Raw genomic sequence first — 23288 nt, 5'->3', positions numbered from 1 at the left:
ATTTTAGGATTGTTTGTTCTAGTTCTATGAAAAAAGCCATTGGAATTTTGATAGGGATGGCATTGAATCTGTGGATTGCTTTGGATAGTATGGACATTTTAACAATATTAATTCTTTCAATCTCTGAGCATGAGGATTTATTTGTGTCTTCTTCAGTTTCTTTCATTAATGTCTTAGAGTTTTCAGTGTACAGGTCTTTTACTATCTTGTTAAATCTATTCCTAGGTATTTTTTATGTAATTGTAAGTGGGATTATTATTTTAATTTCTCTTTCTGGTAGTTCATTATTAGTATATAGAAATGCAACAGATTTTTGTATATTGATTTTATAGCCTGCAAATTTACTGAATTCATTTATTGGTTCCAACAGTGTTTTGGTGGGGTCTTCAGGGTTTTTTATATGCAGTATCATGTCTTCTGGAAATAGTGACAGTTTTACTTTTTCCTGTTTAATTTGGATGCCTTTTACTTCTTTTTCTTGTCTGACTGCTCTGGCTAGAACTTCCAATACTATGTTGAATAAAAGTGGCAAGAGTGGCATCCTTGTGTTCCTGATCTTAGAGGAAATGCTTTCTGTTTTCACCACTGAGTATGATGTTAACTGTGGGTTTGTCATATATGGCCTTTGTTACATTGAGGTACGTTCCCTCTATACTCACTTTGTTGAGAGGTTTTTTTTTTTCTCATAAATGAATGCTGAATTTTGTCAAATACTTTTTCTACATCTATTGAGATGATCATATGATTTTTATTATTTGTTCTGTTAATGTGGTGTATCACGTTGATTGATGTCTGAATGTTGAACCATCATTGCATCCCTGGAATAAATCCCACTTGATCATAATGTATGATCCTTTTAATGTATTGTTGAATTCTGTTTGCTAATATTTTGCTGAGGATTTTTTCATCTCTGTTCATCGTGGATATTGGCTTGAAAATTTCTTTTTTTCTGTGACATCTTTGTCTGGTTTTGATATCTGAGTGATGTTGGCCTTGTGAAATGAATGCGGAAGTGTTCCCTCCTCTTCTGTTTTTTTTGGAAGAGTTCGAAAAGGATTGGTATTAATTCTTCTTTGAATGTTTGATAAAATTCACCAGTGAAGCCATCTGATTCTGGACTTTTGTTTGTTGGGAGGCTTTTGATTAATGATTCAATCTCCTTACTAGTAATTGATCTATCCATGTTTTCTATTTCTTCATGATTTAGTCTTGGTAGGCTGTATGTTTATAGGAATGTATTCATTTCTTCTAGGTTGTCTAATTTGTTGGGATATAATTGTTCATAGTAGTCTCTTATGATCTTTTGTATTTCTGTGTTATCAGTTGTGAGGTCTCCTCTTTCATTTTTTCATTTTATTTATTTGAGTCCTCTCTCTCTCTCTCTCTCTTTTTTTTTTTTTTAGGTTAGTCTACTTAAAGGTTTGTCAATTTTATTTATCTTTTCAAAGAACCACCTCTTTCATTGATCTTTTCTGTTGTTTTTTTCAGTCTCTATTTCATTTATTTCCACTTTGATCTTTGTTATTTCCTTCCTTCTACTAACTTTGGGCTTGGTTTGTTCTTCCTTTTTTAGTTGCTTGACATGTAAATTTAGGTGGTTTATTTGAGATTTTTCTTGTGTCTTAATATAGGTGTTCATCATTATGAACTTCCCTCTCAAACCTGCTTTTGCTGCATCCCCCAAATTTTGGTAAGTTGTATTTCCATTTTCATTTGTCTCAAGGTATTGCTTAATTTCTCTTGATTTCTTGTTGACCTGTTGGTTGTATAGTAGCATATTGTTTAAGCTCCACATATATGTGAATTTTCCAGTTTTATTCTTATAATTGATTTCTAGTATCATACCATTGTGGTTGGAAAAGATGCTTGATATGATTTTAATCTTCTTAAATTTATTAAGACTTGTATTGTGGCCTAACATATGATCTGTCTTGGAGAATGTTACATGTGCCCTTGAGAAGAATATGTATTCTGCTGCTTTTGGATGGAAAGTTCTGTATCTATCTGTTAAGTTCATTGTATCAAATGTGTTGTTTAAGGCTGACGTTTCCTTATTGATTTTATGTCTGGATGATCTATCTACTGATCAAAATGGAATATTAAAGTCCCCTATTATTGTTGTATTGCTATCTATTTCTCCTTTTAGATCGGTCAATATTTGCTTTATATATCTAAGTGATCCTATGTTGGATGCATAAATAGTTTACACATGTTATACCTTCTTGTTGGATTGACCCCTTAAGATTATGTATGTCCTTCTTTGTCTCTTTTTAGTCTTTATTTTAATGTCTATTTTGTCTAAGTATAGCCATCCCAGCTTTCTTTTGGTTTCCATTTGCATGGAATATTTTTTCCCACCCCTTACCTTTCAGTCTGTATGTGTTCTTACATCTGAAGTGAGTCTCTGTAGGCAGCATATAGATGGGTCTTATTTTTTTAACCCATTCAGCCACTCTGGAGAATTTAGTCCACTTGCATTTAAAGTAATTATTGATAGATACATACTTATTGTCATTTTGTTCATTGTTTTCTGGTTGTTTTGTAGCTCCTCTCTGTTCCTTTCTTCTTCTCTTGCACTATTCCTTTGTGGTTTGATGACTTTCTTTAGTGGTATGCTTAGATTCCTTTCTCTTTCTCTTTTGCATATCAGCTATAAGTTTTTGCTTTGTGGTTACCATGAGGCTTACATAGAACAACTTATATTTGTAACAGAGTCTATTTTAAATTATTAACAGCTTCAGTTTGAATGCATTCTAAAACTCTGTATTTTTACTTACTCCCATTTTTATGTTTTTGATGTCACATTTTATATCTTTTTATCTAATGTACCCCTTAACTAATTATTTTTGTCATAATTATTTTACTACTTTTGTCTTTTAACCTTCATACTAGCTTTATAAGTGATTCATCTACCACCTTTACAACATTAGATTTTTCTAAATTTTACTATATACTTACCTTTTCCAGTGAGGTTTATACTTTTCATATGTTTTCCTATTACTAATGAGTACCCTTTCTTTTCAGCTTAAAGAAGTCCCTTTATCATTTCTTGTAAGGCTGGTCTAGTGGTGAAGAACCCCATTAGCTTTTGCTTGCCTGGAACTCTCTTTTTCAATACTGAATGACAACTTTGCTGGGTAGAATATTCATGGTTGGAAGTTTTTTTTTTTCTTTAGCACTTTGAATATATCATGCCACGTCCTTCTGGCTTATAAAGTTTCTGCTGAGAAATCTGCTGATAGTCTTACGAGGTTTCTTTGTACATAAGAAGTTGTTTTTCTTGTGCTGCTTTTAAGATTCTCTCCTTGTCTTTAACTTTTGATATTTTAATTATGTGCCTTGGTGTGGGTCTCTTTGGGTTCATCTTATTTGGAACTCTCTGCATTTCCTTCCCCAGATTAGGCAAGTTTTCAGTCATTATTTCTTCAAATAAGTTTTCTGCTCCTTTCTCTCTTCTCCTTCTGGGAATCCAATAATACAAATGTTGGTCTGCTTGATGTTGTCCCATAAGTCCCTTAAGCTATCTTAAATTTTTTTTCCTTTTTTTCCTTTTTGCTGCTCTAATTGGGTGAGTTCCACTGCCCTTTCTTTCTTCTGCTTCATCTAATATGCTGTTGAATGCATCTAGTATATTCTTCAGTGCAGTCAGTGCATTCTTCAGTTCTGTGATTTCTATTTGGTGCTTTCTTGTACTTTTCTATTTCTTTGTTTAAGTTCTTGCTGTGGTCGTACATTCTTCTCATGAATTTGCTGAGCATTTTTATAACCATTACTTTGAACTCTTTACCAGGTAGATCACTTATCTCCATTTCATTAAGGACTTTTTCTGAAGTTTCATCTTGTTCTTTCATTTGGAACTTATTCCTCTATCTCTTCATTTTCCTTGACTCTCTGCATTGGCTTTCCATGCATTAGATGAAAGAGCCACCTCTCCCAGTCTTTAAGGAGTGGTCTCATGCAGGAAGTGAACCTTATCCTTCAACATTGTTCTAGCTGTTGGTTGTGTCCCCTTTGTGATTGTCCAAGCAGCCTATTTTATTCTTAGTGGCTCCCAATAATTAAGGATGTGCCAAGACCTGTCAGTGTCCCAAAGGGCATGATCTCAGTCAGCACCTAGATTCAGGCTGATTGGAAGTCAGACCCTCAGAAGACAGCTTTTGAAGTATGTAAATATACATACAGTCCTGTGAGGCTTCAAGCATGAGCCCTGCTGGCCACCATAGCCAAGCAAATTAGAGATGTTTCCTGACAGCAGCTGCAAAAAATCAGGGCACCAGAGGAGGGCACAAGCTCCTCTCCAGGAGATACCAGTGAACTGGAGTGAGGCAGAGGGAGAGTGCAAAGATGGTGACTGCCAGCCTCTGTCCCCAGAGAGTTCTCCAGCAGGTTCCTCCCTAGATGTGTGTTAGGTTAGATGCCTGGCACTGAGGCCGATGCTTTAAGACAAGCAAATAAGCCCCTTTCACATAAAGTCTAGGCACTGGTTCCTGGGACAGGTGAGTCTGAGTGCAAGAGCCCTTTAAGAGCCTTTCTCATTTCACTATAGCTTGTGGGTCTTGTGGACGTGAGCCCTGCTGATTTTCAAGCTAGCTGATTTGGGGACTCATCTCTCAGGTGCAGGTCTTAAAAGTTGGAGTTCCTGATGTGGGGTTCAAACCCTTTGCTCCTCAGGGAGAAGCTCTGGGATTTGAGTTCCATCTCAGTTGTGGGTCACCATGCCAGGGTAGGGTTTATGGCAAGATGTATCTCAACCTCTCCTACCCACTTTGATGTGAGGTTTTTTTTTTTTCTTCATTTGCCTGACATGTAGGAGTTGCTCCACTAGTTTTTAGGTTTTTTGGAGGAAATTGTTCTGTATGTTGCTGTAGATTTGGTGTGTCCATGAGTTCAGGATCTTCCTCTGTTGCCATCTTGAACCAGAACCGAGAAGATTTCCTCTTGATTTTATAAGAGGGGTTAGCTGGAGGAAGGAGTCAAAGACATCCTTTAAGGTTTCAAGCCCAAGAAGCTAAGAAAAGAATGGTGCCGATCAGAGAAATAACAGGAAATCAAGGCATGGGAAAAGATGTTGACCTAAGAAAAGGGATGAGTTTGGTTTTAAACAGGTTGAATTTCAGGTGACGACATTTATCCAGATGACTTAGGGATCTCAGGCAAGTGGAAGTGTGAATCTGAAGCTTGGCCATGTCGGAGCCAGAGGCATAGATTTGGGACTGGTCCATAAACAGGCCATCAAAGCAGACGAAACTGCTCAGGGGACCACAGAGAAGAGTTAGACGAGAACAAGGCTGATTCTTGAGCATTGTCCACACTTCCGAGCCTGAAGGAGGCAAGTAAATCACTAAAGAAGAGATAAATATTCAAAAAAGTAGAAGGAGAAACAGGATAGGGTAGCATCATTCATGAGAGGACAGTTTCAGTGTGAGGATAAATAACCAAAGTTGACATGTGGCTAGAATAAGCATGATGCTGAGGTCAGAAAGTACTTTCAGGAATCACATAGTTCAAGTCCTCATTTTGTAGGTGAGGCCATTGGGTCTTAAAGAAGTTAATTATCCTACCCAAGATCACAGATACTGAGTTACACCAATGTAACTTTATCTCTGCCTCCTGTTCTTTCAGCTAAACCAAACCCTGCCATCTTGCCATTTTTCTAATTGTCATATTATGTAATCTACAATACACCATATTTAAGCTCTTAGAGGCAGGGTCCATATTTTTTTAAAAAAACTAGATGAGAAAGACTCAGTGCAACCTATTATTGTCCATAAAAAATGGTTCATGATAGGGCTTCCCTGGTGGCGCAGTGGTTGAGAGTCCGCCCGCCGACGCAGGGGACACGGGTTTGTGCCCCGTTCCAGGAGGATCCCACATGCCGCAGAGCGGCTGGGTCCGTGAGCCGTGGCCGCTGAGCCTGCACGTCCGGAGCCTGTGCTCCACAACGGAAGAGGCCACAACAGTGAGAGGCCCGCGTACCACCAAAAAAAAAAAAAAAAAAAAAAAAAGATTCATGATGCTATTGTATCAAGTTCAGGATTATCCTGTCATTAACTGGAGAAGTCTAGCAATGAGATAAACAGATTAATTGGAAAAATCTAGTAATAAACAGAAAAAGAAAATACATTTTATTTTACAAATAAGAATTTATTTTCCTCATTACAAACTGGCAGACATTTATTTTAATAAAAGAAAGAAAATATAGAAAAGTACATATAAGAAAATAAATATCACTGATAATCCTACCACCCACAGACAATTACTCTTAGTATTTTAGTGATTTTTTTTCTCATGTTGTGTCTATTGGTTTATACAGTCGAGGTCATACACAAGAGACAATTTGTTTTCTGTTTTTTCTGTTGATGTTATATTACGAACATTTATTGTGGCTGACACTCATTTTTTGTGATTTCTTTATTTTCCTTCCAGTTTTATTGAGATATAATTGACATAAACATATGACAAATAAACATATAAACACATAAACTGTGTAAGTTTAAGGTGTGCATGATTGACTTACATACAACATAAAATGATCATCACATAAGTTTAGTGAACATCCATCATCTCATATAGATACAAAGTTAAAGAAATAGAAAAAAACTTTTTCTTGTGATGAGAACTCTTAAGAGTTCCTCTCTTAACAGCTTTCATATATAACACACAACAGCGTTAGTTAAATTTATCATGTTGTATGGTACATCCCTAGTACTTATTGTGTCTGACACTCTTAAATGCCTCCTTGTACCTACTCTTACCTTCTTCATTACTAACAGAACCAGGAATTTGTTTAAGGAGAAATTTAGTTTCTTTTCAACGAAAATATTCACATTCATACAGCCCGTTGCAGCTAGGGGTGATGATGCAATGCAGTTCTAGGCAGTGACACCTAAGGAGGGGTTGCTGGTTGTGGGAGCAGGGGCTTCTGAGAAAGCTTTTAAAAGGAACAGACTCAGCTGGCATGTTACTTGTGGCCTTTTGTCCCTTCCTTCTTCTTCCTGTCTGGTATGCATACATGATACGCTGAGGGTAAGTGGTACAGCAGCTACCTTTGCCTGTGAGGTGGAGATGAAGGATGGAAAGATTTTGAATCCTTGGTTATATCATCAAGCATCAATATCAGCCCTAGACTGTATTTCTCTATACTTCTTGATGTGTTAAGATAAAGACTTTAAACCTCAGTTGTGTCAAGTTCTGTATTACTTCCGGCCAAAAACAACATTGATGAATACATTTAGTGAATAAATTTTAAATGCTCCCCTTTGCATCATAAAATGCTGTTGTGCATTTAATTGTTAACTCGTGCCTCATCTTTTTTCAAAAAACGTTCTGAGGTAGCTTATAATAATTGGCAGCAGTAGTACAGAACCTTTCAAACCATGGTAACAGAATATGGTTGAATTAAGGGGAGAGATAGTTATTCTAGAAAAACTACACGAAGGAGAAATACAGGTGTTAAATCTAAAATTGACCTCCGAGTTTCTGGCACCGAACGCTAGTTATCTAATGGCTGAAACCATACCAATTTATCAATTTCTTCCTAGCACGGAGTTTTAAAAAATGTATCATGTGGATCTAACTATGAAAGTCTTTTAAAGCAGTTTTTAAAAGATGCAGCAATTTTATCATAAATTATCTAATACCAAATCCCAATAAAGGACAAAGTTTTAAATATCAATCTATAATCCAGGTTAGCCCCTTCCCCCCAAATGTAATCTTAAATTGCCTGCTGCTATCTTTGGGGGCCTTTTTAAATTCAAAACAGTTGAGGAAAAGTATATAAAATGGAAGAGAGTTTAAAGGACATGCAGGAAACCTCACCCTTATCTTCATAGTGTATTATTTTCCTCTACATGAAACCAGATGAAAAAGAGAGAGCTCTCACACTGGAACACCTTTGTCTGGAGCCTCTGCAGTTGCCTTCACCGTGCTTGGCCGTATTCACCTGGAATGCACAGAAGGACCTTATATTAATCTCACACTGAATCAGCTGCCGCATTCATTGTCGAGGTGTGGTGGGGGCATCAGCCACAGCAATTCTCAGCATCCCTGTGCAAAAAAGCAGGCAGAACATTTTTTTAAAATACCCAACTATCAGGAAAAGCTCTTCATGTATTTGTTTGTTTTTCTGAAAAGCTGGTTAAGCGTTCTTCTTTTGGACAATGTAGATGTGTAGCTAATCATATTTCTTGGTTTTCTTTGGTTTCCAGGAAACTTAGACGCAAATTTGCAACCCAGCCTTTTCTTTAGGTCCAACATTTCTGCCTAGTATTTATTTTCACACTCACTTTTATTTATAATTTCAATAAATTATGTAATTTTTATTATACCTAATATGCATACATTTTTATTATATACATTATATGCATATATATATAATTTATCTCCCCCTCTACCTACGTTTCCTCTGGATATTAATTTTTAAAACTTATATTTCATTATACATGTGTGGCTTCAAATCCTTGTTAGAATAAGGTAGAGTAGAAATAATTAAATACAGGCAGTCAAAATAATTTGTCCAGGTATGTGGTTATCCGGTTATCTAAATAAAAGATTAGAACTAGAGAACCAAGGCATGATCGATTACCATATACCTCTCAAATATTAGTAATGAGGCTTTGGGCCAGGTTTAGAGAGCACAAGCTTTGCGAACACTGTCTTTACAAATGCTGGATAACAGAGCAAGGATGATAAGTACTATAAATAGTCAGCTGTGCCTGATGCAATTCTAAATGGTCTCCATGTGTCATCTCATCTGCTCCTCACAGCAGCGCCCCCCCCCACCCCCACCCAAGAGGTCAGTTTCATTGGGGTGGCCAAAAAAGTTCATTCGAGTTTTCCCGTAAGATCGTATCCCGGATGAACTTTTTGGCCAACCCAATATTATTATCATCACTGTTTTACAGTGAGGAACCTGGGTACAGGGAGTCCCTGGGGTTACCTGGAAGAACGGCCATGGGTTGTTTAGAGACCAGCTAGGTAAATGGCAAGGTTGATAACTGCTACTTCAGGTAATGAGCCTGGGGGGGGGGGGGTAGTCCTGCCAGCACTCATCCTGGGAAGCATCTTTGATTGTTTTTTCATTTTAATTTTCAGTTATACAATATGGTGTCATCAACTATTGTCACCAGGTTTTACCTTAGATCCTTAGACCTTATTCTCTTAGAGCTGAAAGCTTGCACCCTTCTGTCAACCTCTCCCTACTCTCCCCACCCCTCCAGCCCCTGGCAACCACTTTTCTAGGAATTTGGCTTTTGTTTTTTTTAATTTCACGTATAAGTGATACCATGCACTGTCTTTCTCTGACTTATTTCACTTAGCATAATGCCCTCAAGGTCCAACGATGTTGTCACAAATGGCAAGCTTTCCTTCTTTCTTGTGGCTGAATAATATTCCATTGTGTATGTATACCACATCTTTATCCATTCATCCATTGAGAAACACTTCGATTGTTTCCATTTCTTGGCTGTTGTGAATAATGCTGCAACAAACATGGGGGTGCAGATAGCTCCCTGAGATAGGGATTTCATCTCCTTTGGATATATACCCAGGAATGGGATTGCTGGATCATACGGTAGTTCTATTTTTAATATTTTGAAGAAAGTCTGTACTGGTTTCCATAGTGGCTGCACAAGTTTGGGAAGCTTCTTGGACTCTGCTCAGCTGTTGTTCACTGGTACCTGGTTGAAAATGCTGACTTCTGCACCCTAAACCCAGGAGAGATCACCTTGGTCTGAAAGAACTTTCAGGACAAGATGTAATGATCATCCCCTTCCACTGTAACGGCCCCTCTTCCTAATGCCTGTGCAGTGTTTGGCTTTGAGCAGGGCTGTGGCCAGACCAACCCTGATGATTTAGTTCCAACACCCACCCTTAGAATCAGCATAAAGCAGAAAGGTCACAGGGATTCCGGGAAGTGATCTCATCAACGCTCAGCTACCCGTATGCGACACTTAAGCCTTGTCTACCCAGAAAGTCCCCAGGTTCCCCAGTGTAAGATTTCCATTTAGGGTCTTTGGAAAAATCATATTGTCTCCAATCTGTGAGATGCTGCCACTTTTGTGCAATTTCTGCAAGTACACAGTTGCCTCTTTCACGGCTGCACACGCCTGACAGCTCCTGAAAACATTGTCCAGAGTCACCCAGCCAGACAGGCCATGTAGAAAACCTACACATTGTGGGCACAGATTCAAGAAATAAGAGCAGGCCTCCTAAAGTGGAGCCAGGAGCTGTAACTTCAAACAGAAATTATCTTCATTAACCAGTGTGGAAAAACAACGAAGATGTTTGCATTTCATGCGCAGTGAGGCCCTCACCAGCAGCCTGTGCTCCTAGGTCCCCAGCCCCTTTTTCAGGGGCAAGGAAGGTCCCTGGACCTCGCAAACCTCTAGCTCGCAGGCTCCAGCTGCGGCTCCTGCCCTCTGCCCTGTTCTCCCCCCTTAAGGGTATAACTGAGTACATCTCCCTTTTTGTTATTGCGAGACAGATGAGTCCCTTCACTTTCCCAATAAGGAAATAAATAGCCACGAGCAAATGATCTGGTCGGACAGGAAATAGCGCCATTTCCCCAGTTCTTTCATGGCCAAGTTCTGTGTTTTAAAATAAATATTATGCTTGTCAACGTGCTAATGAATAGGTAACTATTGCATCAGAGGGCTGGGAGGATAACGGCAGCCAATCTGACGCCCGAGGGTGGAGAGTAGTGGACAACGTTATTTTTCAGGGTCTGGACCTCCTCTGGCCACCACTCCCAAATCTGTAATATAAGACAGGCTTGAAACATTTCCTTGGCTCTCTCCCAGACGCATTCGTTAGGCATTGCTGTCCTGAGGAAGCTTCAGGGAACATGTTCAAGTGCATGCTGCTTGGGGGGACAGGGAAAGGAAGAGGGGGCGACCCAGGGCAAACACACGACTGGGGGTCTCAGCCCTCTTCTGGTAAGCTGGCCGTTGGAGGCGTGCAGGTTCTCCAGCTTCAAGGATGTTGTTGGGAGGTGGGCAGAGGTGGGGGGTTTGAGGTGGGATTTGTGGGCTTCACCTCGGGGCTTGGCTGAGTCGTCCTGTCGGGGACCAGGGGCCGTGAAGGAAATGCCGACATCATGAAAGCTCCAGGTTTGGACACCTGGGGCAGGCCTTTGCCCCAGGTGAAGAGCAGGAAAAAGTAGCATGGCCAGCTACCCAGAGGGTACCTGGAAGTGCTTCCAGACGACCTCTTCTGTCCCCAAACCAGGAGCGGTCTGAGCGCAGGGACACGCCACAGCCCAACAGCCAGCACATCCTACTCCCAGGATGTGTATTGAGGGGTGACAGTTGGTGGCATCTGTCCCCAGCCTGCTGTTCCCTTTCTGTGCTGGAGGACAATGGGATGTGGGAACGGGGTAGGGCTAAGATGCTATCTCAGGCTGCAGCAGCAAGTCAGAGGTCACATGTTCCAGGAGCAGACGCTGAGACTGGATTTGGAGTGCAAGATATTTCTTAGCGGGTAACGTCTGTGGAGGAGAAGAAAGGGAAGAAGCGTTGGGTAGAAGAAGTTTAATGCAAGCTGAAAAAGCCTGGACCAGCCTCAGGACAGTGCTGGGGAGGGACTTGCCCATCAGAGTTGTCCTGAGTCTGGCCATTATCCATCCCCCCGCCATGGGACCAGAATCCGTATCGCTTTCTGAGACATTAACGTCACCTCGAAGCAAGGCTACCCTGACTTCCACCTGTGGCATCTTGTTCGGTGGAGCTTCGATAAGCTGCATAGCGATAGGGATGGTCATCTTTTACTCTGAATTCCACCCTGAGATGGACACATCCTGGGCAGCCTCCCTTGTGACCAACAGACGTGGACGTGCAGTGGAAAAGAACCACAAAGACGGAGAAAGACTTGCCCCCAGTGTAGGATGCCTGAGTTAACAATGAACTTCAAAACTTCATATGAATAAAACTACGTGCTAGCCATAAAGTACACATTGGCTTTTTGTAAATTTCTAAAATCAGATATTTGAACAAGCACAAGTATATGAAAGCCTGCTGCAATATATTAATCAGGGTTCATTCTGTTTCTCATCTACAAGGTGAGAAACACCGTTAAAGCGACAGCCCGGTCAGCCTCTCTCTGGGCTTCACAGCTGAGTCCTACCTCAGCCCACTTTAGGCAAAGGTCTGGCCCGGTTGTCTGTTTCACAACCACAGGAAATAGTTCAGGATTCTCCGTGGGATCCCATCGAACCTGCTCTTAACCCCCACAACAACGCACAGAGGGCATCTTTGGCTCATTTATATAACAGCATTTGTTCCACAGAGTTCCTGAATCTTGCAGATATAACTTACAGCAATGTATGCAAGTGAACAAGCTCACATTACAACAAAACAGTTGAGCTCTCCTTTCAAGCTCAACCCCCACTAAACTTGGCCTTAGAAAGTAACACCTTGACCCCTCCAAGCAAAGAAGTGGATTGGGAACTCAAAGTTCTGCAGCCGCCCTCTCCAAAGAAATTTCTTCAACAATCTCCTGGCAAAATTCTCTCCCACACTTTAGCCCTTGTTCTCTGAGTGGGTGAGGGAGTTTGAGAGTCATTGGCAAATAACCCGTGTCCCCACGGTGAATTCTGCACTTGGTGGCGATGCCTTGTGTCTTGCTCACGTTGGTATTCTGATTTCCACTGTGTAGTCCCCTTGGTTGACATCAAGGCCAGAACAGTCTCCTAACCTGTTCCACCGGCATGACCTTGTTTAATCCTACAGTCGTAATGAAATAGATACCCTTATCCTCGTGTGACGTACAGTGACGCAGACGCAGTTAGAAGCCACCTTGGTTGTAAAGCTAGACATTGGATTCAGGTCTTTTTGACTCCAGTCTGTGCTCTTAACTGCCAAATTGGCTCCTTAGTTTAAACTTAATGCAAATTGTTCTGAAGTCAAATATAATTAAATTGTTTGGGTTTAATTTGAATTATACTAAATGAAAAGAAATACAACTTGAAAGGAGAGCTCAACTGTTTTGTTGTAATGTGAGCTGGTTCGCTTGCATACATTGCTGTAAGTCATATCTGCAAGATTCAGGAACTCTGTGGAACAAATGCTGTTATATAAATGTGCGTTGTTGTTTATTTCTTCACCGCAGGCCAAGACTCCTTAGCTCAGTGCCAGATTCAAAGTTTTATGCATCCTGTTATTTTCAAAGTAATAAGCGGATTCCAGGGTCCACGCCCTTTGCATACCCTCACCCCACATCTACTGTCATTGGTAATACAGAGCCTGTGGTTGTAAGGCCCCAGGCTGCTACAGCTGGGCCTGTGGAGCTCTCTGACCTGAGACTCCTGCCATGCTGCTGAGCCGCGTCGCCTAGATGCATCAGCCACTCTGGCCTCCCTCTGCACGGGGAGTTTTCTTGCCCTCCTTGCCTTCTGGGTAGTGGTCCCCCACGCTGGAGCCTTTGGACAGACTCCTTCTGTGAGGGGCTTCCCCACATGCATCACTGTCCAAGCATCACTCAGCAAAGCTTGTTGTGTGCTACTGCCTCTTGCGGTTGCATCCTTTCCCTTTGATCAGCCCCAAATCCCTCGAACCCTGACAGATACGCAGTAAGTGGGACAAGGAATTCAGGAGTAGAAAGTGAGATTACGCATTCTACTTTTATTTCTCTTCTCTTATTTCAAGCTCCTTAATCTCACTGATGTTTTCTTTGTTCTAGTTTCTCTAAGTCTGGTGGTGGCTGAAGGCTTGGAACATTTACGTCTGAGCGCTTAACTGTACATTGACCTACCTAAGGCGGATCTCAACTTACTAGCCTTGCCCTAAGTGTCATTTGCAAAAGCATGGATTTGATGTGTTGGTTCATGTTTCTAACATACATCATAAACTCAAACCGATTTTTAAAATTTATTTATTTATTTTTGGCTGTGTTGGTTCTTCGTTGTGGTGTGTGGGCTTCTCACTGCGCTGGCTTCTCTTGTTGCAGAGCATGGGCTCTAGGTGCGCGGGCTTCAGTAGTTGTGGCTCATGGGCTCTAGAGCGCAGGCTCAGTAGTTGTGGTGCATGGGTTTAGTTTTCTGCGCCACGTGGAATCTTCCTGGACCAGGGCTCAAACCCCTGTCCCCTGCATTGGCAAGGCAGATTCTTAACCACTGCGCCGCCAGGGAAGCCCAAAACTATTTTTTTAAAAACCCACATATGAACTAAAATAATCTTCGTACCGTACTTTGGGAAGCACTGGCCAAGTTCTCACTCTTTAGGGAGTGAGGATTTCTTTCAGGATTTCTCCCTCTCAGTTTTCCCCTGGCACATTTGAGCTCTGGAAATACAGAACCTGCCCAAACTTGTCATGCCATCGCATGGCTCTGCCTTTGTACATGTTATGCTATGTAAAGTGTCCTTCCCCTCTGTCTGTCTGGGATGAGACTGAGCTGGTCCATGACCCCGTGGAGAAGCCTTCACCACTCCCCACCTCCTCAGTGGATCCTCTTCCCACCAACCCTCCTCAGTCAGAGTCCTCTGTCCACCCCCAGGCCTCCCCTGCAATGTGAATTTTACCCTTAACCACATGGCCTATTGTTTGTTTGCCTGTGTCTCTCCTCCTGTCTTCAGACCTCTAGGAAGTTAGGGACTTAGAGGTTCTTGTATTCCTGCTACATACGCTGAGGAGACACTCAGCAAATGTTTTTTCAATCAATGAAAGAGTGAGAGAGCAAACATCATGAAAATAACAGCTATTCTGTTTTCCTTTTATTTTAATGGCGTTTGTTGACCTGAAGTTTGCCCGTGGAAGTAGGAGGGGCTGGGAGAGGGAAGGTGAAGGGGAGGAGAAGAATGGGGGAGGAAAAGGGATCCCGTGGCGCTTTTTTCATGATGCTGAGTCCTTGAAAAAGTATAGGCTTCCGTTTCAAGACGGTGAAGTGAGAGTTCCCATTTACTTCTCCTGTCTCCCAAGGTCCCACTGAAATGGCAGGAATTTTTTTTTTTTTTTTTAAGAAATGAAAACATAACAGAAAACAAGAAGGGAAGTCACCTTAGGACAGGAAGTTTGAGGAAATCCCTAACAAGGAAAGAGCAGGATAGGAAGCTTAAAGAGAGCAGAGAAAAACACAGCCGGAAGCAGCCGTTCCCAAGACACCCCCAGCACCTGACCCCGCAACAAATAAAAGAGTGGGAGGGAGCTGGCAGCTAAGGCCGGTGGTTAATTGATGAGCTATATTTAGAACAGCTGGGACGGTGAGATCCCTGCCCCTTGCTCTGCTCTTTCTCCTTCCAAGAGCATCCTGGCTTGGCTGGACAGGAGCCTCTAAAGACACTTATTTGCCTGTTGGGGCTCCTAGAATGGGAGGGGCCTCAAAAAAGGCAAAGCAGTTTGCAATCACTCTGGACCCTCACAAGGAATAATAGAAGGGACAAAGGGGCCAGGTGGCTTTGTCCTAAATAGACGTCCAGTCAAGTCCTCCTGTGACCAATTAACAGCTGTCTTTTTGGCATCTGGGGTTGAGATGGGGCAGCCTGCCTCCTTGCTGATACAAACATGCAAACCCAAAGTAAAGCCTGCCAGGGAACACAGCCTGCCCGTGTCCATGGGGCCCTGGTCAGTCCAGAAGCCCAGATGATGTGAACCTGAGGGGTGGGTAGTGTCGGAAGACACTCCTTCACAAGGCTCTTTGTTCCTACACAGCTTGCTGAGTATGCCAAGAATGCAAGGCCCTGGCCACTCTTCAGGGTTGTACTTGCAGCAAGCAACCTTGAGGGGTGAGATCATGTCTGCTTCTGGGATAAGGAGAAGTCTTGCTTACTGGTTGCTATAAAACAGAAGGTTCCCCAAGCTCAGTGTTCTACTCCTGTAACTCGACCCACTGTGTGTGCAGATGTTCACTGAGGCCCCTCTGCATCGCCCTGTGCAAACTGGGGCTTGGAACTGACACAAACATGCTGACACTCTCAGGATACTGCTTTTGTTGTGAGTTTAAAAAGTCTTTCATTTTGATCCAAGAGTCTTGTGTCTCCGACAGCATGCAAGAAATGGCAAGCTAACTTGTTACCTTTTGCAAGTAGAGTAAAACCTCAGACGTTTCATAGTTCTTTTTTATTAATTGAAGTATGGTTGATTTACAATGTTATATTAGTTTCAAGTGTACCTAGCGACTCTATATATATATATATATATATTTTTTTTTTTTTATTTTTTTATTTTTTTTTGCGGTACGCAGGCCTCTCACTGTTGTGGCCTCTCCCGTCACGGAGCACAGGCTCCGGACGCGCAGGCTCAGCGGCCATGGCTCACGGGCCCAGCCGCTCCGCGGCATGTGGGATCTTCCCGGACCTGGGCACGAACCCGTGTCCCCTGCATCGGCAGGCGGACTCTCAACCACTGTGCCACCAGGGAAGCCCTAAGTTACTTTTTTTTAAAAAAAAAAAAAAAAAAAGAAGAGCCACTATCAGGATTGACTTGGGAAAGGAGAATTTTACTTTTTATTTTATGCAGTTCTGTGAAATTTGCATTTTGTTTAACTGTGGCTTTTTGTGGTACACAAATATTTCTTTAATTTTATAAAGTAGACTTTTATTTTATAAATATATTTATGTTATGATTTTTATCACCTTTCATATTACGTTATACTTTAAAAGTATATCTCTCTAGATGGGTGAAGTTATAGATAATATTTTGCTTTTTCTACCTTTCTATATGGTATGATGCTATGTGTAACTTTTAAAAATCAGAGGAAAAAAACTTTCTTCAAAGAAAAAGGAGAAAAAACCTTTAGAGAAATGTTGCCTACTTTTCCAAGTTAAAAAATATATATCTGGACCAATTTTAAAGAAAATCATCCTGAATTTTCAGAATAATTACAGTAGTAAGAAGTGTTTTTATAGGGCAAAGACATTGTCTAATGTAGATTTAATGATAGACTTTGTTCACATAGTTAGCACCTATCAAGTCAATAATTTTTTTAGAGTAATTGGATTAAGGGTAACAATTCAACTTAATTCAGCAACCTTTATTATGAAGTTGAAAGAATTTTGCTTTAAAAAAACTCCATGATTAAAAATTTGTTTCCATTAAATAAGTTTTTTAGGAAATGAAACTAGCTCACTTTTGGGGGAGCTAGGAAAGAAAAGTGCTTTCAAATTTGATAACATTATCACTTCCACATATGTATACATGTACATGGTGTTTTCCTTATTTATTTATTTAAAAAATATTTTTTTCTATTTCTTTTTAAAAAAATTTTATTATTACTTATTTATTTGTGGCTGCATTGGGTCTTTGTTGCTGTGCATGGGCTTTCTCTAGTTTCGGTGAGCGGGGGCTACTCTTCCTTGCAGTGTGCGGGCTTCTCATTGCCGTGGCTTCTCTCATTGTGTAGCACGGGCTCCAGGTGCCCGGGCTTCAGGAGTTGTGGCTCACGGGCTCTGGAGCGCAGGCCCAGTAGCTGTGGCGCACGGGCTTAGTTGCTCTGCGGCATGTGGGATCTTCCTGGACCAGGGCTTGAACCCATGTGCCCTGCATTGGCAGGCGGATCCTTAACCACTGCGCCACCAAGGAAGCCCCATGTTCAATTTTTAAAACGAACACTGAGTTGGCCAAACCAAGCCCATCTGCAGGCCACGGGTCAACCATCGTTGTTAGAGGGCCAGGCTGTAGTTCTAGATGGTGAATCTGTTTATTATCTTAAATTGTTGGTTATCAAAGCATATCATCTACTCTTGTGACAGATGGATTTTCCTATTTGTAGATTTGTCATCACTTGGTGTTAATTAAGTGCCTCTTAGTAATCTGATGAAAAATCAGAATGCAGAAAGAAAAAATAAAACAGAAAGGAAGAGAGGTAATGGAAGGGAAAAAGACATCAGAGGCAAAGGATAATTTGTTAAAAAAAAAGAGAAGTGTCAGTACTGATCGAAACCAAGTCGGTGCTACAATCTCAGTATTTTCTTCTCTCTTCTAAGGAGAAGTATATGTATATGATGTTTTTATATGGAAATCCAGAGACGACTTGTAAAAACTGAAAATAGTAAGCAGCTAGAAGGGTCCAGATGTTTGTTTAGGCTTCTCTGGTCTCCCCGGAGTCCAGCTCATATTTCAGCGTGAGAGCACGACGTGTCCTTGGCCTGTGGCCACTGTTTGCATCACACCAAGACAAGCCTGGATCAGAGTTTGGCCTGACAAACATTGTGTTAACTTATAATTTATTTAGAGACACTAATTGAACTGGGGTGATTAAAACCTTTTGAATGAGCAGAGTTTAAGAGGGGTAACTCAGCATCTCTGCAGTTTTGTAATGTGTCTGAATGTCTGGTGGCGTTCAAACATCTGTTCTATTAAACGTCCAGCCTCAGGGTGAGCTTATTGATGGAGTTAGCTAAATTTAAGTAAAAATCATTTGGAAACCAACACACAAGTTCTCTCATGCAGTAACTTTGAACTACAAACTCTAACCTGAATTGTAATCATACTTTCTAATCCCTAATGGGACATTTAACATATATGTGGTATTTCATGGCAAAGTTCTTCCTTGAAAGAAAAAAAATATACTTAGGATTCAATGTATTTTATTTTATTTTATTCTTTTAACATCTTTATTGGGGTATAATTGCTTTACAATGGTGTGTTAGTTTCTACTTTATAACAAAGTGAATCAGTTATACATATGTTCCCATATCTCTTCCCTCTTGCGTCTCCCTCCCTCCCAATGTATTTTAAAATATAATTTGCTCTCATCATGACTCCAACTAATTTTAAACCTCAATTAATTATGTATACTTAATAGCTATACCAACAATCATATGTGATATAACCTTACATTACAACACAGTATGTATATTTAATGTGCCAACATTTCATTCTTGTGCTCTGGGGTGATGATCTAAAAGTTACAGACTTAAAAATCAAATCGAGACAAATTAAAGCGTATTTTGAGCTCAGATTCCCGACTCCCTTCCCTTTTGATTCCAAGGCCACTCAGACAACTGTCCTTTATTGCTGAAGCCTAGAGGAGCACCCAAATACATCTGAGTTCTGGGGCAGAAGTTACAGGTTCAGAACATCACTGTATACAAAGTTAGAGCTCAAGAGTTATGAGGCTGTTTCTGCAGTGGGTCAGAGATAAAGACAATAGATCCCATTGGGCTTAGGGTGAGGAGTTACCAGCTGCCTTGAGCAGATGCCGCTCTTCTAACATTGGCCAGTAAAACTCATTTCTTCACCTACTGAAGGATTTTATACCTAAAGATATGAATTAGCCAAAAAAGACCAGTAATCGCTTCAAGGAGGCAGGCTACGAAATAATCAAAGCAGTTGGCACCCAAGAAGGCAGACTTAATTGAAGGGTTTTAGATGTTTTGCATGCTTTACATGAAGCATTACAGAAGGAGTGGACAGGGCGATTGGGGTGGAAACGTGCGTGAGATGCACCCTCTTAATAGCCCTTAGATACGTTATCATTGTCTATTTAGAGTTAACTAGCGTATCACAAAGTTCAATGCCCCTCCTATTGTACTCTTTTTATTTTATATTGGAGTATAGTTGATTTACAATGTTGTGTTAGTTTCTGCTGTATAGCAAAGTGAATCAGTTATGCGTATATCCACTATTTTTTAGATTCTTTTCCTGTGTAGGTCACTACAGAGTATTGAGTAGAATTCCTTGTGCTATACAATAGGTCCTTATTAGTAATCTATTTTATATATAGTAGTGTGTATATGTCAATCCCAATCTCCCAATTTATCCCTCCCCCTGCTTTCCCCCCTGGTAACCATAAGTTTGTTTGCTACATCTTTAATTCTGTTTCTCTTTTGTAAATAAGTTCATTTGTATCATTTTTTAAGATTCCACCTGTAAGTGATCTCATATGATATTTGTCTTTCTCTGTCTGACTTACTTCACTCAGTATGGCAATCTCTAGCTCCATCTATGTTGCTGCAAATGTACTCGTACTTTTTATTTCTTCCTGTCGAGATCATCAAGTTAAAGCCCAGAGTAATGAAAAAAGTTAGTCATATCATGGCAAAATTTTTATATACCAAGGATGAAGTCTTACAATCTTTCAGTCAAAGAGAATGGTCACTTTATAAGGGAAACAAGTATAGCAGTCTTTTCATCTTTAACACTGGGAGTTAGAAAATAGTAAAATCACATTTAGGGGAAGTGAGAGACCCAAGAATCCACTCCACAGCCAAGTAATGGCAAAAGAAAGGGCATTTTCCACGCACAAAGAGCTCAGAGAAATATACAATCATGTTCTCTTTCTGAGGAAGCTACCCAAGAAGAACTGAAAAAAAAAAAAAGTTGAAATCAAAGACTGTCTCAAGACACATAAAGGCAAACTGGTAATATCAAGCATTTATCCTGCCTTTCCTGTACAAACTTACCTTCATGTATTAGTTTGCTATGACTGCCAGAACAAAGTACCCCAGACTGGGTGGCTTAGAGAGCAGAAATCTCTCACTGTTCTGGTGGCTAGAAGTGCAAAATTAAGTTGTCCTCTCTTGAGGCCTCTCTCCTTGTCTTGCAGACAGCCACCTTCTTGCTGTGTCCTCACGTGGCCTTTCTGCTATGTGCACATCCCTGGTGTGTCTCTGTGTGTCCACCAGTCAGACTGGATTAGAACCCACCTTAACGGTGTCCTTTTAATTTAATCACCTCTTTAGGGACCCTATCTCCATACAGTCATATTCTGAGGTGCTGGGGGTTAAGACTTCAATATATGAATTTTGGGGGAAGCAATTCAGTCCTTAACACTTAAGGCAGCCAAACAGTTGTTGAAGAAAAGTATTTCTTTATAGGGAAATTTGAATTAATAAAGAAGGAATGATAGAATTAAATATAACCTTTTTGTAATTTACAATGGATTAATACTGTTAAGCAGTGGCTGGTAATGTCACAAGATAGGAGAATACCAGACATTATGTATCTCCTGATGGAATGTTCTTGTCAAAAAAATCAAACCTGAGTGTGAAGCCTCTATCTCTAACTACCAGTTGACAGGAACTCTGGGGAATGAGGACAAACATGTTAAACAACACCATGGAGCCTGCAATCAGCAAAATCTATACAATGGGAAGTACGATGGGCCAAGCAACTCTGTCACTTCCTATCACATAGACTTCCTATAAGCTTATTTTTCTTCCCATTTTGTTTGCTTGTTTTTTGTCTAACTCACCCACTATATTGTATATGGCTGTATCTCCAGAGCCTAAAGCAGTGTGTGGCATATAGTATGCGCTCAACAAGTGAATCTAGACACAGAACTTACACTCGTCAAAAAATGAACTCAAAATGGATTATACACCTAAGTGTATAATGCAAAAGTATAAAAATCCTAGAAGATAACATAGAAGAAAATCATGATGACTTTGGGAGTGGTGATGCCTTTTTAGATTCTACACCAAAGGCATATATAGCTAACCCTTGAACAATGTGAGTTTTAGAGGCGCCGAACCTCCGTGCAGTCAAAAATCTGCATATAACTTAACAGTCAGCCCTCTGTATCTGCCATTCTGCATCCACAGATTCAACCAACCATGGATCAGGTAGTGCTGTAGTATGTATTTAGTGAAAAAAATCCATTAGTAAGTGGACCTGCGCAGTTCAAACCCATGTTGTTCAAGCACCAACTGTACATGAAAGAAATAATTGATAAGTTGGACTTCATTAAAATTCAAAACTTTTGCTTTATTTTTCAAGAAAATAAGCCACAGACAGGGAGAAAAAATATTTGCAGAAGACACATCTGATAAAGGACTGTTATCCAAAATATACAAAGAACTGTTGACATTAAGAAAACATACAACCCACTTCAATAAATGGGCCAAAGACCTTAACAGACACCTCACCAAAGAAGATTTCCAGATGGCAAATAAGCATATGAAAGATTCTCCACAGCCTGTATCATCAGGGAACTGCAAATTAAAACGATGAGATACTACTGCACACCTATTAGAATGACCCAAATCCAGAACACTGACAACACCAAGTGCTGACAAGGATGTGGAGCCACAGGAAACCTCACTCATGGCTGGTAAGAATGCAAAAGAATGCTGCTAATTCGGAAGGAAGCTCGGCAGTTTCTTACAAAACGAAACATACTCTTATCGTATGATTTGGTATGTGATAAGTACTAAATACCTTTGGTATTTATCCAAAGGAGTTGAAAACTTAGGCCCACAAAAATACCTGCACATGGAGGTTTATAGCGGCTTTATTCATATTTGCCAAAACCTGGAAGCAACCACGATGTCCTTCAGTAGGTGAAAGGATAGATAGACTGTGATACACCAAGACAATGGAATACTATTCAGCACTAAAAAGAAATGAGCTGTCAAGCCATGAAGAGACATGGAGGAGTCTTAAATGCATATTACTAAGTCCGAGAAGCCAATCTGAAAAGGTTGCATACTGTGTGATTCCAATGACATGACATTCTGGAAAAGGCAAAACTATGGAGACAATAAAAATATCAGTGGTTGTCAGAGGGGAGACGGATGAACAGACAGAGCACAGCGAATTTTTAGGGCAGTGAGAATACTCTGTTTGATATTATAATTACAGATATATGTCATTATACATTAGTCTAAGCCCATAGAATGTACGCAAGAGTGAACCCTAAGGTAGACTAGAGACTTTGAGTGATTTGAGTGTTGATATAGGTTTATTCTTGGTAACATGAATAATTACGGAACGTGATGCACCTTTCTGGTGAGTGACGCTGATAATGGGGGAAGCTATGCATGTGTGTGGGGGGGGTAAGGGTTATATGGGAAGTCTCTTTACCTTCCTCTTAGCTTTGTGTGAACCTTAAACTGCTCCAAACAAAAAGTAAGTCTTTTAAAAAGTGAGAATGTGGAGAAATTGGAACCCTTGTGCACTGTTCATGGGAATATAAAAAGGTGCAGCCACTATGGAAAACAGTATGGAAGTTTTCCAAAAAGTTAAAAATAGAAATACCATATCATACAGCATTCTCACCTCTGAGTATATATATCCAAAAGAATTGAAAACAGGATCTTGTAGTAATAGTTGCACACCCATGTTCATTGCAGCATTATTCACAATAGCCAAAAGGTGGAAGCAAGTTAAATGTCTATGAAGAGATAAATGGATAAAGGAAATGTGGAATATCCATGCAATGGAATATATTCAACCTTAAAGCAGGAAGGAAATCCTGTTACGTGCTACAACAGGGATGGATCTTGAGGACATTACGCTAAGTGAGATAAACCAGTCATAGAAGGACAAATTCTACATGATCCCCCTTGTATGAGGAATCTAAAATAGTCAAACTCTTAGAAACAGAAAGTAGAATGGTGGTTTCCGGGGCCTTCGGG

The 23288-nt window shown here is 40.5% G+C and overlaps 1 protein-coding gene across 1 annotated transcript in view; it reads left to right on the top strand.

The window, feature by feature from the left end:
• Positions 1 to 23288, top strand: part of DNAJC1 (DnaJ heat shock protein family (Hsp40) member C1) — a 363633-nt gene that overhangs the window by 84182 nt on the left and 256163 nt on the right. Inside the window, exon 2 of the mRNA XM_067702975.1 lies at positions 1632 to 1690. The gene's annotated coding sequence lies outside the window, so the exon portion shown is untranslated. The remainder of the gene's footprint in view (positions 1 to 1631; positions 1691 to 23288) is intronic.

This window comes from Pseudorca crassidens, chromosome 1 (genome assembly GCF_039906515.1).
Source record: "Pseudorca crassidens isolate mPseCra1 chromosome 1, mPseCra1.hap1, whole genome shotgun sequence".
In the NCBI taxonomy this organism is placed as follows: domain Eukaryota; kingdom Metazoa; phylum Chordata; class Mammalia; order Artiodactyla; family Delphinidae; genus Pseudorca; species Pseudorca crassidens.
This window is presented reverse-complemented; position numbering and strand designations above follow the sequence as displayed.